Source organism: Pan paniscus, chromosome 14 (genome assembly GCF_029289425.2).
Source record: "Pan paniscus chromosome 14, NHGRI_mPanPan1-v2.0_pri, whole genome shotgun sequence".
Lineage (NCBI taxonomy): Eukaryota > Metazoa > Chordata > Mammalia > Primates > Hominidae > Pan > Pan paniscus.
In genome coordinates this window covers 70,772,740-70,787,439 of record NC_073263.2, presented here as the reverse complement: position 1 = coordinate 70,787,439, position 14,700 = coordinate 70,772,740, and the positions used below count along the sequence as shown (strand labels likewise).

Sequence of the window (14,700 nt, the reverse complement as noted above, 5' to 3'; positions counted from 1 at the left end):
TAAAAAATGTTCTGGACCAGATGGATTCTCAGGGAATTCTACCAAGTATATAAAGAAGAGCTGGTCCCAATGTTAGTGAAACTATTAAAAAAAAAAAAAAAAATCATGGAGGAGGGTATTCCCCCTTGACTCATTCTACAAAACCAGTACCATCCTGATATCAAAATCTGGCAAAGACAGAACAAAGAATACCACAGATAATATCCTTGATGAACACAGATGCAAAAATCCTCAGCAAAATATTAGCAAACCGAACCCAAGGGAACATCAAAAATATAACACACCAAAATCAAGAGAGCTTTATTTCTGGGATGCAAGATTGGATCAACATATGCAAATCAATAAATCTGATTCACTATATAAACAAAATTAAAAACAAAAACCATATGATCATCTTGATAAACAATAAAGCAATTGATGAAATCCACTGCTCCTCCTCTCCTTCATGATAAACCCCCCAACAAACTAAGAATTGAAAGAACATATCTCAAAATAATAAGTACAACCTATGACAAACCCACAGCCAATAGCATACTAAATGGGCACAAGTTGGAAGCATTTCTATTAACAACTTGAACAAGCCAGTGATGTCCACTCTCACCACTCATATTCATCACAGTACTGGAAGACCTAGCCAGAGTGATCAGGCAAAAGAAAGAAATACAACTTCTTCTAATAGAAAAATAATTAGTCAAAATACATTTCTTCATTGATGCTATGACTCCATACTTAGAAAACCACAAAAGCTCTGCCAAAAGGTTCTGAGAATTTATACATGTCTTCAGTCAAGTTTCAAGATACAAAGTCAATGTAAAAAAATCAGTAGCATTTCCATACACCAATAATGTTCAAGCTGAGAGTCAAGTCAAGAATGCAATCCTATTTCAAATAGCCATAAAAAATACATAGAAATATAGCTAACCAAAGAGATGAACGATTTCTACAAGAAGAATTAGAAAACACTGATGACAGAAATCAGAAATGACACAAACAAATGGAAAACATTCCACACTCATGAATTGAAAGAATCAATATCATTAAAATGTTTATACTACCCAAAACAAACTACTAGATTTAACAAAATTCCTATCAGATTATCAACATTATTTTTCACAGAATTAGAAAAATCTAATCTAAAATTCAAATGGAATCAAAAAAGGGCCCTACAGCCAAAGAAATCTTAAGCAAAAAGAACCAAAGCCAGAGACCTCACATTACCTGACTTTAAACTACAAAGCTACAGTAACCAAAACAGAATAGTACTTGTTCAAAAACAGACACATAGACCAATGGAACATAATAGAGAAGCCATAATAAAGCCACACACATACAATCAACTTATCTTTGACAAACTCAACAAAAATAAACAATGGAGAAAAGATAGTGAGAAACCTTAGAAAAATATAGCCATTAAAATAGAAAAACACTTTAGAAAAACATTCTAGAAAAACACTTTAGGAAAACATGTCAGAAAAACATTTCAGAAAAACAAGTCAGAAAAACATTTACCAGATGAACAGTACCCCACCCGGGTGTGTCAACAGATGGACAGGAGTCCGGGTCCGGGTGTGGCTATCAGGGACACCAGATGTCCAGGGTAGTGTCCCCTACATTCCCAGAACCAAAGTAGAAAAACATTTCCAGGAAATACCCCTTCCCGCCTGTGAGCCCCCTGACCAACCAGTGTAGGACAGCTGGCTCAGGCCATAATTAGAAACCAATCAGTTGCTTCCAAACCTCGCGCCTTGAACCTTTTCAAATGTGTGAACCAATCAACTTATTGTACCCCACCCTGTTTGAATTTGTAACCTCCCCCTGTGTGACTTTGTAGTTTTTGCCTTTATAAGCAGTGTGCAACAGCCGTTCGAGGTCTCTCGGCCTCTTGTGCTGAGGACCCTAGCGCGCTAGCAATAAAAAGTGTCTCTTTGCTGTGACCTCCGTGTCGAGTAGTCTCTCGCGGCGGCCCCTCTCGAACTTAGAATCTTGAGCAAGGTTCCAACAATAGCCCATTCAATAAATGGTGCCAGAAAAACTTGCTACCCATATTCACAAGAATGACACTTGACTCCTTCCTCTCATCATATACAACTATTAACTCAACATAGATTAAAGACTTAAATGTAAAACCTCAAACTGTCAGAATCCTAGAAGGAAATCTAAGACATACTCTTCTGAACATTGGTCTAGGCAAAGTATTTATAACGAAGTCTTCAAACGCAAATGCAACAAAACCAAAAATTGACATTTGGGACTTAGTGAAACTAAAGAGCTTCTGCACAGCAAGAGAAACCATCAATGGGGTAAACAGATGACCTACAGAATGGGAGAAAATACTTTCACACTATGTATCTAAAAAAAGATCTAATATCTAAAATCTATAAGGAACATAAATTAACAAGTAAAAACAAGCAACCTCATTAAAAAGTGGCCAAAAAACATGAAGAGACACTTTTCTAAAGAAACTACACAAGGGACCAACAAACATGGAAAAATGCTCAACTTCAATAATAATCAGAGAAATGCAAATCAAAACCACAATGAGAGATTCTATCACACCAGTCAGAATGGCTACTATTAAAAAGTAAAAAAAATAAAAATAGGTTTTGACCAGGCATGGAAAAAGGTGAATGCTTATATACTGTTGGTGGGATTGTAAATTACCTCAGTCCCTGTGGAAAGCAGTTTGAAAATTTCTCAAAGAACTAAAAATAGAATTACCATTTTGCCCACCAATCCCATTACTTTCTATATGTCCAAAGGAAAGTAAATTGTTCTATCAAATGCACCCCCAACAAAACCAAACACCTGCACTGGCATGATTATCATAGCACTATTCAAAATAGCAGACATGGAATCAACCTAGGTATCCATCGATAGTGGATTGAATAAAGAAAATGTGGTACATATATACCATGGAATATTACACAGCCATAAGAGTATGAAGTCGTGTTTTGCAGTTACACAGATGCAACTGGAAGTCCTTATCTGAAGTGAATTAATGCAGAAACATAAAACCAAATAATGCATGGTCCCAGTTATACGTGGGAGCTAATCATTAGTGCACATGGACACAGAGATGGGAACATTAGACACTGGGGATTTAAGAAGAGGGGAAGGAGGGCGTGGGAACAGGGTTGAAAAACTACCTATCAGGTACTATGTTCACTCACTCATTGAGCTACAGAGTCATTAGAAGTCCAAACCTCAGCATCACACAATATACCCATGTAACAAACCTGCACATGTACCACTTGAACCTAAAATTAAAAAAAAATCAAAACACAAACAAAACAACACAATAGAAAACAAAAAATAGTCTAATTGTATCATATGCACACCACTAATATCTGAATATATAAAGAATTACTAAAAATTTAGGAAAGAAATACTGTCATTATTAAAAAATCTTTGGAATTTATAAACCATTAGTTCTCAGGTAAATCAGTGCAAACTATTGTTGTCTATGGAGAAAATGTTCAGTAACACTCATGATAAGAAAATGCATATCCACAATTAACAAGGATGCAATTTCCCATTTATCAAAAATTCAGAAGCTTGACAAGCCCTACAGATAGTTGTGGGAAAATCGGCACTCTCATATATCACTTGTACATATAAAAAATGAATGATGACATTTTTATTTAGGAGTATTTATTAATATATAGTGAAATTATAGATGTATTTTCTCTGACCAAGTAATCTCAGTTTTGAAAATCTGGTTTTAAAAATTCTAATATATTTAGTAACATAAATATATATGTGGTAGCTCTACTGAAATAGACAAGTGGAGACTAGAAGAAGCTTGAAGACAAATCCATCACAAATGCATTGAACAAAATATGGTATGTATTTTAGGATAAATAAAGACTTAATGAGGAAAGTTTTTAATGTAAAATTTTAGCTGTATTAGTTTTCTAAGGCTGCTATAAAAAAATACCACAAAATGGATGACTTAAAACAACAGAAATATATTTATTTACAATTCTGGAGATTAGAAGTCTAACAAAGGTGTTGGCAGGCTCATGTTCTCTCTGACGGTTCTAGGGGAAGATACTTCCTTGCCTTTTTCCAGCATCTGACAGTTGCTGCCAATCCATAGCATTCCTTGGCTTGCAGCTGCATAACTCCAGTCTTTGTTTCCATTGTCGCATGTTTTTCTTCCCTCTGTTTGCCTCTGTGTCTCTTTTTTTTTTTCTTATTGAGACTCCAGTGATTAGACTAGGGTCGACCTTAATCTAGTGCAGGCTCATCTTAACTTGATTACATCTGAAAAGATCCTACTTCCAAAATGGTATGATGTAAATGTTTTTGTGTCATGTGAATGTCCACCAAACAGTGATCTCAGCAGAGAGGGACTTTAATAACCAAGTGGACAGAAAGACCCATACTTTGTGTACAAGTCAGCCTCTTTCCCCAGCAACTCCTATCATTACCAAGAGGACTCATGAACAAAGTGGCCATGTTAGTAAAAATGGAGGTTATGAATGGGATCAGCAAAATAGAGTACCACTCATCACGGCTGACCTGACTATAACCATTGCTAAGTGTTCATTCTACAAGAAGCAGAGACCACCGCTGATTCCCTGATATGGGAGTATTCCCTGGTGCAATCAGCCAGCTACTTGGTAGCAGGTCTATTGCACTGCATGACTTCCATCATGAAAGGGCAGTGCTTTGTTTTTACTGAACTAGATATTCACCTGAATATAGATTTGCTTTCCTTTCATGGAATGCTTCTGTCAAATCTACTGTCTGTTGATTTACAGCTAGAAAAGAAGGCCCGAGAGTCCCTGGCAAACCACTGGTGTTAAGTCCAAGAGTCCAAAAGCTGAAGAACTTGCAGACTGATGTTTGGGGGCAGGAAGCAACCAGCATAGAAGAACAAAGAATACTAGAAGACTCAGCAAGTCAGCTCCTTCCACCTTCTTCTGCTTGCTTTATTCTAGCTGCTCTGGCAGCTGATTACATGGTGCTCACCCAGATTGCGGGTGGGTCTGCATCTCCCAGTTCACTGACACAAATGTTAATCTCCTTTGGCAACACCCTCACAGACACACCCAGGAACAATACTTTGCATCCTCAGTCAAGTTGACACTCAACATTAGCCATCACAAGTCCATCCCTTGTCAACTTGAACCCATACACATCTCCTGAAATTACACATAATCTTCAAATAAAGACAATAATGATGTCATAATTACACCTAACTTAATACGGCTATCCTTCATACAGCCAGAAGTGAATTATTAACCGAAATGCTATTACATAAAGTTAACAACACTTAACTGCTGATATGCAGTTAATAATGTCACTTGATAAGGGAAAAGCAAAGGAAATAAATAAAGGTATTTTCTTAGTAGAAGTGTATACATGCACAAACATGTAAGGAGGAAACCTACATGACAATTACAGGTCTCATTTCTGCAACTGGTCTTGTGGTCGTAGCTGGTATTGATGACTACCTTTTTCTACTAACCATTCTGTATTCCCTTTGCCTTCAGCTAGCACCTCAGCAGGCTGTTATTTTTTTACCTGGTGAAGTCACCCAAACCTTCATTCCTGAAGAGTCTGGGCCATCTGTAGTCCTGCCTAGATTGGGTTGTTGTAGTTTTCCATTGACCTTAATCACAGGGCATGGTAGTACTAAAAGACGGCCTAAGGGATCTCCTGTATTCCACACATATTCTTCCTTACCTCCACTGTGGAGTAGTAACCTGATTTCATCTTGATAGTCCAGGTCAATCACCCAAGCCAACACTGTAACTCCTTTCTTGACCTGTTGACTTAGAGGTGGGAGGAGCCCGAAGTGGCCAGCTGGCAATTTTAACTTTCAGTTTAATGGCATCATTCTTGTGTCAACTGGTGGCAGAATTCCTCCCTCTGGAACTAAGGCCAGCAGAACATAATGTTGGGGGAACTGGAAGTAAAATTTTTGCTAGTGGGTCACTAGGAGTGATGGTGAGTGGTGCCACTTCTACTTCTACCCCTTGATTCCTAGGCCTGTGAATGCTGGCTATGAGGGAAACAGTACCATATATTGGATGCTGATTCAGGACATACACAGCCTTCAAGAGAACTTTGCCGAGCCCTGCAAAGTATTGTCACCTAGTTGGTGGTGTAATTGTGACTTCAAATGGCCTTTCCACTGTTCTATCAATCCAGCTGCTTTAAGATAATGGGCAACAAGATACAATCAGTGAATTCCATGAGCATGAGCCCACTGCCACACTTCCTTAGCTATAAAATAAGTGCCTTGTTTAGAGGCAATGCTGTGTGGAATGCCATGATGGTGGATAAGGCTTTCCATGAGTCCACAGATGGTACTCCTGGCAGAAGCATTGCCTGCAGGATAGACAAACCCATATCGAGAATAAGTGTCTATTCCAGGAAGGACAAACCATTGCCATTTCTCTGATGAAAGATGTCCAATATAATCAACCTTTCATCAAGTAGTTGGCTGATCACCACAAAGCATGGTGCCATATGAAGGGCTCAGTGTTGGTCTTGCCTGCTGCCAAATTGGGCACTCAGCCGTACTCCAGGCCTAAGTCGGACTTTTGAAGTTTTTTTCTAATGTCTTCAGCTAACTGAGTGATAAACTTATCCTTTAAGATTAGTTGGCCTTCAATAGAGTCAGGTGACAGGGAGGTATGCTTCCTTAATGCCTCCCTTACTCTCTCCAGAAAGGCAGTAGGATTTTCTTCCTTTCCTTGTGTTATAGTGGACATCACTGAACAATTCATAGGCTTCTTCCTAGTTTTCCTTAGTCCTTCTAGCACTCAAGTTAGCAAATATCTGTGGCACCAATCTCCATGTTCTGATTCTGTGTCCTAATGAGGGTCTACACTGGGAACTGCCTGCTGGCCTGTGGGGAATCGTTCTCTTTTCTCTGTTGTCATCCTATCATTGACCTGACTGAGATACCAGAGATCACCAAACTCTCGGGCTGCAGTTATGGCGGCACTTCTCTCATTTGGGGTTAGTGTCTGATTTAGCAGTAACATTATATCTCTCCATGTCAGATCAAAGGATTGCCCTAACCCTTTTAAAACATCAATATAGCCATCAGGGTTATCTGAGAATTTACCTAAGTCTATTTTAATTTGCTTTAAGTCTGAGAGAGAAAAAGGTACATGCACTCTGGCTGGGCCGAATTCTCCTCCTCCCACTGCTTGGAAGGGGCATAATCGGGGAATACTGGCACTCTTTGTTTCATTGTTTTCCTGTTTGTCTATCTCCTTTTGGACTGTTTGGGTTCAAGGGGATGCTTATTAGTTGGGGAAGGAGTCGGGGGAAAGCTGGGATAGGGAGGTAGACTCTGAGGGCTTCCTGTAAGACATAAACCACACTTTTTACATAACTGTGAGTTGTCTCTTAATGAAAAGAAAGTTTGCACATATGGCACTTCACTCCATTTGCCTTCTTTTCTACAAAAGAGGTCTAGCTGTAAGATGGTGTTATAATTTGTACTTCCCTCAGGAGGCCAGGTTTCTCCCCCTTGAAGAGGATATCGTGGCCAGGCAGTACTGCAGAAGAATATAAGTCGTTTCTTTCTTGACATCTGAGGGTCAAATTGGTTCTAATTCTCCAGAATACATCTTAGGGGCACTTTTGCCTTGGGGCGAACGTTTCCCATCTGAAGAAAGAACATAAGGATGCCAGCACCCCTAGTCATTTTCCGATGAGCATTAGTCCTAGAGCATCCTCTAAGGGCCTAATGCTTATTCTTTTCCAGCGTGCGTAACCACCCATGGACCTCTGCTTATTGGATTAGTTACGCTCACCAATGTAGCAGTTCTGCACTCCTTTTCCTGCCTTTCTTGACCACAAAGAAAGGGGCCTGGGTTGCTGGATTCTAGTGCTCCTTTACCAGCGTGCCCAACATTGCCTTTGCGCTCAGGGGTGAGTCCTAGAGCTGGGCTGGGTTCCTGAGTATTTCATAACAACCCAGCTGCCCTATCAAGATGCATTCCCATAAACAACAGTTCTTCTGCAAATTCATTTCAGAGACTGTGTAGCTAACCTTTTGAGTCAGGATTGAGACAGTCTTTTGATTCTGTAAGTACTTTAAGGCTTGGCTGAGTGCAAACAGCTCGCACATTTGAGGAGACCAATTATTAGGCAAATTTTTAACTCTGCTTCCACAAGAGTCTCCATACCAATTACTGAATACCCATTGTAGTTTTTTCCTCAGTCACCTGGGAGGAACCATCTATCGTCCTGTGCTGAAGGGAGTTCCTCCTAGGTCTGGTCGGACCTTTGTGTGGTAATTAAGATTTAAATCCCCTGTTAGGAAATCTGCTGGGTTAAGGGAATTATCAGTGGTTGGAGTTACATTACCCTTTTCTAACATAGTAGCCCCATACTTTAAGATTATTGAGTTAGTAAGCTACCTTTTTGCTTTTTTTTTTTTTTTTTAACTTAGAATAACTCTGAACTGGTGAGGTGTGCTCACAATGAGGTTTCCTCTAAAAGTTACTTTTCTACTTTTAGCAAAGCCGTTGCCGCTACTGACTGAATGCATTTGGCCTATCCACGGGTTACTGGGTTAAGGATTTGCTACGCCCTTATTTACACTGACAACAAAGTGGCAATTATCAGTTACAGGTTTTAAATTTACCCTGGCTTTTAAAGGAATAGGGCACACTTTTTTTTTTTTTTAACTATTTCTATCTTTTTCTTTCTTTTTCTCTTTGACTCCCTCTTTGTCTCTTTCTCCGTCTCTCTCTCTCTCCGTCTCTCTTTCTTAGCCATTACAAACTTGGGGCCCTCACAAGGGTGGTGGGGAACAGGTCCCACATAACTGCCCATGTCAAGAGCTGTATACCTAAATCGGGAGGGATACCAGGGATAAGACTCCCTGGGTTATAGCCTAGGTGCCTAAGGACACAGCATAGAGCCTCCTTAGATCCCTTTGGAGACACAACTTGCTAGAGGAAATGAAAGTCTGAACTATTAGTACCTAGGAGGCAGGAGGCAGGGATCAAAGGAAGTAGATTCAGAGGTAAGGAGAATTTTGGGTCTAAACTCTCAAGAAAGTCGGAGTCGGGACCCCGGAGGTATAATTCAGAAGGAAAGGTAAGGGCGCACGCATGGGCGACTGCCGAGTAGAGACTACTGCCGGGAGTTCGGGAAAACAGCTTTCTGCCTCCAGTCAGCCCTTGGCTTCCCCAAGAAAATTGAAAGTGGAAGCTGGCTCCAGGCAGACCAAAGTTCCCAACAGAAGGCTTGGGGGTTGTTAGAAAGCCCTTCCCCAGATAGCCTCACACCTGAGTCTTAAGTCCGGCGGCCATGCTAATCATTTTTAACTGGCGACAGGTGCCCAGTATTTTCCTCCAGTTCTAAGGATAGAACAGAATAGCAAGCGAAAGTGGTCCAATATTACTCACAACTTTGGATGTCCCTTCGTGGTCGCCAAAATGTTACCAGGGGTCCTTGTTCACAGAACTCCCAAGACGGTGGTGAGCCACTTCCAAGATGGTGGCAGGCTGCTTCCAAGATGGTGGCAAGCCTCGTGTTCTCTGACCTGGGGCCTCACGGATTCCAAGGAATGGAATATTGGGCCACGTGGTGAGTGTTATAGCTCTATTAGAAGCCGCGGGTCATGGAAGAGAACCGTGGAACCCAGTGACTAGTGTTCAGCTGGATTAGGACGAACCCAGGCACTTAGCCATGCAGGAACAATGGCAAGCCTTTAGCACTATCGGGAGTGGCAATGGGAGTCTTGCTGGATCAGGAGCACAGCGGACACCCTGCCGGATCCGGAGGGATGGGAGTCAGCAGCGGGATGGGAGTCAGCGGCGGGTCTGTGACAGCTGCAAACAGTAGTGGTGGACGGCGAGTGAAAGCTCAGCTCAAGCCGTAACAAATACGGACCAGAAGAGTGCAGTTGCAAGATTTAATAGAGTGAAAGACAGTGAAAACAGAGCTCCTATACAAAGGGAGGGGACTCAAAGGAGGTTGCCGTTGCCGGCTCAAATGCCTGGGTTTATATCCTGGTCCTTATCCCTCCCACTGTGCTCTCAGGCAATAGATGACTTGCTATTTCTTTACCTCCTGTTTTTGCCTAATTAGTATTTTAGTGAGCTCTCTGATTGGTTGGGTGTGAGCTAAGTTGCAAGCCCTGTGTTTAAAGGTGGATGCGGTCACCTTCCCAGCTAGGCTTAGGGATTCTTAGTCGGCCTAGGAAATCCAGCTGTCTCTCACTCCCACATGTCCCCATTCCAAGTTTCAGGGTTCCATTCTTTTCCAATTAATGCCCTCACTTTAACAGTAGACACCTGAGGAGAGTGAGCATGCATCTTTCATTGCAGGCCAGCCACTCACATGATAAGAGCTTGTGTCTGATTTTCCCCAATTACATAATTCTTTAGCATGCATCATGTTTGAGAAAACATTGCTTCTGACCAAGGATATCAATTCACAGCAAAGTGTGGCAATAGGCCTAGGATCCTGGTATTTATTGATCTCATTTTGTTACCCAACATACTGAAACAGCTGGCTTGAGAGAATGATAGAATATTCTTTGGAAGACTCACCAGTTGCCATTTAGGTGGTAATACTGTATAGTGCTGTAATAATGTCCTCCAGGAACCTTTATATGCTATAAATCAACTTCCCATACATGGCGCTGTTACTCCTAAAGCCCAGATTCATAGGCATAAAAATTAACATGTGGAGATTAAACACCATTACCATTGGTGATTATTGAAAAATGTTGCTTCCTTTCTCCAGGATCTTATGCCCTGCTTAGTTTCAAAGGGAGCAATGATTCCATCAGGAAATAAAATGATAATTCCACTAATTTCTAAGTTAAGACTTCCATTCATTTACTTTGGCCTCCTTATTTCTTTGAATCTTAGTAATTTTCCTGGACTGTATATATTTCTCGCTATGTATTTAACTCAATGTTATCTTATGAAATTCTGAATCTAATTGTTACTTCCCCAATCTAACTAGAAATTTAGAATTCTTTAACTTTCCTCTGGTCTCTCCTTTCTTCTTGTTCACATACTTGAAATCTCAGGTTTTAGTTATATCTTATTTTCTACCCATTCAATTTTAATACTAATTCCAATTTTCTTTGCCTACAAAGTGTTGTCAGTTACTACGTCCATCTTTGAGTCTTGTGTTTAGTTTTTTTCCTTCTGAATTTAACACTTTTCTTTCCTGAATTTCTTATTAAAATAGTTATATAATAAGGTCTTTAGTAAGAACAGCTAGGTAAAGTATTCTAAACAATATTTCACTCTTAGTTCTTGGGCATTTCCCTCTATTGCTACTGATTAGCCTTTTGTAGGTCTATTTTCTATTATTCCATTAAAAATATATGCTTTGTAATTCTATTCTGTGGATACTTTTTTCTTTGTAATATTCCGCATTTTTGTATTTTTTGGTCTTGTTTGCTTACTGTTTTCAATCTGAATGTCTTTTCAATTCTAGAATATTCTTCAGCACTATGTATATATACGCACACACGTGTGTATATATATGTGAATATGTGTGTATATATATACACACATATATAGTTCTGAAGAATATTCTAGAATTGAATATATATATATATCTCATTCTAGAAGCAAATAATTGAGAAATGGAAAATATATTATTTTATTTATTTTTTAAAATATTTTAAAACATAGTTATACACACACATATGTGGTCTTTTAGAATACACGTCTAAATATCCATCTGTATCCTATCTATCTATCTTTATATCTATCTAATCACTCACAGGGTTTTTATTTGTCAAGTGTCCCAACTGACTTCTTAAAATTTCCTATCTCTATGCCTAATGTGTTTTGTTGTGTTTGAGCTCTTTTCACCAAGCTATCTCATCTATTACTTTTCTTTCCATGTTTACATTTATATCTCCATGTTTATATTCATGCTATTTTATTTTACATTTTTGTATATTTCTTGATTACATTCTGTAATATATTTTTTCCAGGATGATTCTCTCTGATTATTGGCTTCTGAGTGGTCCCTAAGAGAATGTATTGTTTGCTATTAGTAAGTTCTTATACTTTATAAGTCCTGGAGCGGCTACCTTTGTTATCTAATGAGTGCAATTTTTGTCCTTCCCTCGCTGATTAGAAAGCATTCATAGGGATATAAACAGCAGCAAAGGTAATAGCTACTTCAACTCTTTTTCACTGCCTTGGCTTTAAACTTCTTTTGCAATTCAGGTCCTCAGGAATTTATGTTATTCTTTTATCTGAAATATGAAAGAAATCTTGTATATTTATATATACATATTTAATATATGTAAAAAGTATAAAACATATAAATGTACTTATATGTAAATACATACATAATCTGTAGCTTTTGCCTTGTTTGCAACTGGTTTTATTTTAAGGCCACTTTGAGGAAACATGAAGGTCTAGTTATAGATTTATAGCTCAGTTATAATAAATATTTAAAATGTCTGTATTCATTATAGGCTAAATCAGAATTTCAGGTCAGTAGAAGTATTTTCTAAATTGTTTTAATATGATTCTTGCTATAAATTGTGGAGAATAAAAGTAAGAAAGCAGCATAATTAACAGAGACATTTCCCAGTCATATAACCTGAGTATTGGTCTATGTAAAAGAAAAGTGCTCAAACTAAAATATATATGTTTTATATTAAATCTGAATTTATATTTATATACAAATTTTTTAAATATTTTTATCCCAATTTTTTATCCCAATTATTTTTATATTTATATCCCAATATTTATTGGGATATAGGCCCCCCCATCAAAATTTTTAAATTCAATTTTATTTTAAATGACAGCAGGACAAAATTAAGATACAAATGTGTAATACCTAATTCTTCTAACTGAACGAGCTTGATTTATTGAATAAATAAGACACATCTAATAAACAGGTTTGAGTATAACTGAAATGAATTGTTAAAGTATGATAGAATAAATATTTATATGGACATTTATACCCAGCTACCAACGATCTTCCTTGTTATGCTGTGTTAATTTCACACCTACTTTTCGATTGAAGCAAGACTTTTAAAGAAATAAATAACATAGCATTGTATCTGTGGTAGAAACCATGTGCACAACAGGCTAGGAGTGAGAGAGATGAGATTAAAGAAAAGTGAAAAAATTCATTGATCTCTTACCCAAATTTTAGGATTGTCCATGGAAACTTTGGAAATATAGGTGTGCTTAATTTTAAAATTGTGTGTACTTCTCCCTTTTTAGAGGATCCAATGAGTAACTTTTTAAATGTTTGATTGCAATTATGGGCACATCATGTAAGTAATAAAGGAAATTTTCTTCTAGTAATCACAGCTGCTAGAGGACAAGGTGGCAACAGAAGCAGTGGTACAGCCATCTGCTCTACAGAAAGCAAGATGGAATTCTTTGGGACTGTTGATTAAACAAGTTTATTTAACTTCTTTTTGGAGAAAAAATCTTCTGAAATTATAAATTCAATTAATAGGTTATTGACCATCAAGAAAGAGCTACCTTCATTTTAAGTTTACATTTTCTCATATGTTAAATTGCTGTCTATGACAGGCTTTAACTTTATTAAATTTACAGATTGTGCTATCTTATTTTCATACAAACTATGATATCTATAACGGACAAAGGATGTCATAGTTTCAGCCATCTCACATTGATTAGAGAATATTACAACATATGAAATAATCATAAAAATACCTGAACTTAATTACAAATTATTTATATCACTTATATTTCTTTTGTTTTTGATCATTCCTTCATCAGGAAGAGAAGTGGAAAAATAATTAAACTCACACTGGTCAACTTCGATGGAAAATAGAGTAAAGCCCTAACTAAAATGGTTTTAAGTGTCTTCCATAAAGTGCTCTTCCCATAACCAATAAAGATGGCAGAATTCGGTCAGTTAACATTCACCTATTAAAAAATGATTTATACTTGATCATTGATAAAAACTGAGCTAAGAATGGTACCAGTTATTGAAACATAACTTCAAACCTGAGGCTAGCCAAAGGATTTATTTTCCTCTCCCAAATATAATTTACAAGAGTAACAAGCAAGTAATTTGATTAATTCTTATTCCACTCACTTTAGTTCTTATTATTTTGCCCAAAGCACCGGTAATTAATTAAGATAAAAATAATATGAGATGAGAAGCAATTAAAATGGTATAAATTTTCCTTAATTAAGTCTCTCAACTTAGCAGGTTATATTTTGGCATTTTTTATTCAAGTATAGCTGAACAAATTATCATATTTCTTAGGAAAAATGGTTTATCAAATATATTTGCACATGTGCTGGAGATATATACCTTTTGCCAGAATAGAATAACAATTTCTTTCAAAAAAATTGTTACTAAGTTAACATTATAAAATAATACAAAAAAGTGTTATTTTTCCAAAAAGAAAATAAATATGAATCCAATTTTGCCTAGAGTGTTGAAGCCCCCAATGTTTGCGATTATTTGCATCTTCATCCAAACAGATGGCATGCTTAAATTCTCCAAGTATTATCACCTCTCTGCCTTTCCCTGTTTTCTGTCAAAGCAAACAACAGTAACTCTTGATAGAAAACAAATAATCATATGAATAGTACAAAGTGAATGTTAAACTTAAACTTACCATGTTTCTGTCAGAAACATTTATTGATAAATTAAACTATTAAAAGATTATATTAACTATTTTAACAAATTAGCACATTTAACAGATTTAGCTATAAAGCTACATTAACTAGAAAT

At 37.6% G+C, this 14,700-nt stretch overlaps 1 long non-coding RNA gene across 1 annotated transcript in view; it reads right to left on the bottom strand.

Moving 5' to 3' along the window:
* LOC130540718 (uncharacterized) overlaps positions 1 to 9,990 on the bottom strand; it is a 101,432-nt gene extending 91,442 nt beyond the window's left edge. The window contains exon 1 of the long non-coding RNA XR_008954711.1: positions 9,390 to 9,990. This is a non-coding gene — a long non-coding RNA (uncharacterized LOC130540718). The remainder of the gene's footprint in view (positions 1 to 9,389) is intronic.
* Positions 9,991 to 14,700: the final 4,710 nt, after the last annotated feature.